Source organism: Anopheles gambiae (assembly GCF_943734735.2).
Source record: "Anopheles gambiae chromosome X unlocalized genomic scaffold, idAnoGambNW_F1_1 X_unloc_2, whole genome shotgun sequence".
In the NCBI taxonomy this organism is placed as follows: Eukaryota; Metazoa; Arthropoda; class Insecta; order Diptera; family Culicidae; genus Anopheles; species Anopheles gambiae.
Window position 1 is genome coordinate 75,001 of NW_026902626.1, and position 2,500 is coordinate 77,500.

Here is a 2,500-nt window from a genome sequence, read left to right on the forward strand (position 1 = left end):
TTTGACGTTCTGGTTGCACTTTTTATCATCTAAAATCAGTTTTCTACACGTTTTGAGGGGTTTTAGCAAAAAAAAAAATTTCGACTACTCGAGCTCTCTGGCCCGTTCGGTGCACATTTTTGAAAAAAGCTAGGGAGCTGCCCCTAGGTTCGGGGTGTCACAAAATGTTGAAAAGTGGTCGAAAAACCACTATCCAGAATCGGATGTAGAATCGTTAGACGAACTTAAAATTGTTCTACGACACCCATCTGCGACGTTTAGTATTCGAGTTATGGCCCGTACCAGGTCTGACCGAGCAATTTTTGTTCCGCGCACTTTGTGCACCGTACACTTTGATGTTTGTATGAAAAAGTACCCTACCTAGGGACGCGTAGAGCAAATTTGTACCCCCGGGCATGTTGTCGATTGACATTCTGGTTGCACTTTTCATCATCTAGGGTGCGTTCCTGACACGTTTTGAGGGGTTTTAGCAAAAAAAAAATTTTCGACTACTCGAGCTCTCTGGCCCGTTCGGTGCACATTTTTGAAAAAAGCTAGGGAGCTGCCCCTAGGTTCGGGGTGTCACAAAATGTTGAAAAGTGGTCGAAAAACCACTATCCAGAATCGGATGTAGAATCATTAGACGAACTTAAAATTGTTCTACGACACCCATCTGCGACGTTTAGTATTCGAGTTATGGCCCGTCCTAGGTCTGACCGAGCAATTTTTGTTCCGCGCACTTTGTGCACCGTACACTTTGATGTTTGTATGAAAAAGTACCCTACCTAGGGACGCGTAGAGCAAATTTGTACCCCCGGGCATGTTGTCGATTGACATTCTGGTTGCACTTTTCATCATCTAGGGTGCGTTCCTGACACGTTTTGAGGGGTTTTAGCAAAAAAAAAATTTTCGACTACTCGAGCTCTCTGGCCCGTTCGGTGCACATTTTTGAAAAAAGCTAGGGAGCTGCCCCTAGGTTCGGGGTGTCACAAAATGTTGAAAAGTGGTCGAAAAACCACTATCCAGAATCGGATGTAGAATCATTAGACGAATTTAAAATTGTTCTACGACACCCATCTGCGACGTTTAGTATTCGAGATATATAACACTTTGTAGGTCTGACCGAGCAATTTTTGTTCCGCGCACTTTGTGCACCGTACACGTTGATGTTTGTATGAAAAAGTACCCTACCTAGGGACGCGTATAGCAAATTTGTACCCCCGGGCATGTTGTCGATTGACATTCTGGTTGCACTTTTCATCATCTAGGGTGCGTTCCTGACACGTTTTGAGGGGTTTTAGCAAAAAAAAAAATTTTCGACTACTCGAGCTCTCTGGCCCGTTCGGTGCACATTTTTGAAAAAAGCTAGGGAGCTGCCCCTAGGTTCGGGGTGTCACAAAATGTTGAAAAGTGGTCGAAAAACCACTATCCAGAATCGGATGTAGAATCATTAGACGAACTTAAAATTGTTCTACGACACCCATCTGCGACGTTTAGTATTCGAGTTATGGCCCGTCCTAGGTCTGACCGAGCAATTTTTGTTCCGCGCACTTTGTGCACCGTACACTTTGATGTTTGTATGAAAAAGTACCCTACCTAGGGACGCGTAGAGCAAATTTGTACCCCCGGGCATGTTGTCGATTGACATTCTGGTTGCACTTTTCATCATCTAGGGTGCGTTCCTGACACGTTTTGAGGGGTTTTAGCAAAAAAAAAAATTTTCGACTACTCGAGCTCTCTGGCCCGTTCGGTGCACATTTTTGAAAAAAGCTAGGGAGCTGCCCCTAGGTTCGGGGTGTCACAAAATGTTGAAAAGTGGTCGAAAAACCACTATCCAGAATCGGATGTAGAATCATAAGACGAATTTAAAATTGTTCTACGACACCCATCTGCGACGTTTAGTATTCGAGATATAGCACTTTGTAGGTCTGACCGAGCAATTTTTGTTCCGCGCACTTTGTGTTCATGGATGTCGATAAAGGTACAAGTTGCCGGTCGGGATAGCCGTGCACCAAAACTGTGTACCGATCAGGGAAAGTACAAGACGAAGGGTGCATCTCGAGCGTACGCGTTCATAGATGTCCATGTTGGTACACTTGCACCAAAATTGTGTACCAATCAGGGAAAGTACAACATGGAGGGCGCAGCCCGGGCGTACCCGATCATGGATGTCCATGTTGATACAATCTACGTGTACGTACCTAGTTTTTGTATCAAAAGTTGCATTAAAGTGCTTGTATGCTTAAAATGCTTATCTCAACCGGTCACCTTTTGGCCTGTCCTTTTATAACAGAAACCTAGAAAGATACTCGATATTTTTGTGTTTTTCCATTAGCCCGGGACGACGAAATGAGCTATGTGCACATCGTGCAGAAAACTGTCTTCGCCACGCATGTTTTTGTCTATCCACTCATATAATCACCCACATTTGTGTTCAACACGGACGGCGCAGCCCGAGCGAACGCGTTAATGTTTATGTTTGTACACACTGCTTGTACGATTCTAGGATTTGGTAATTGCG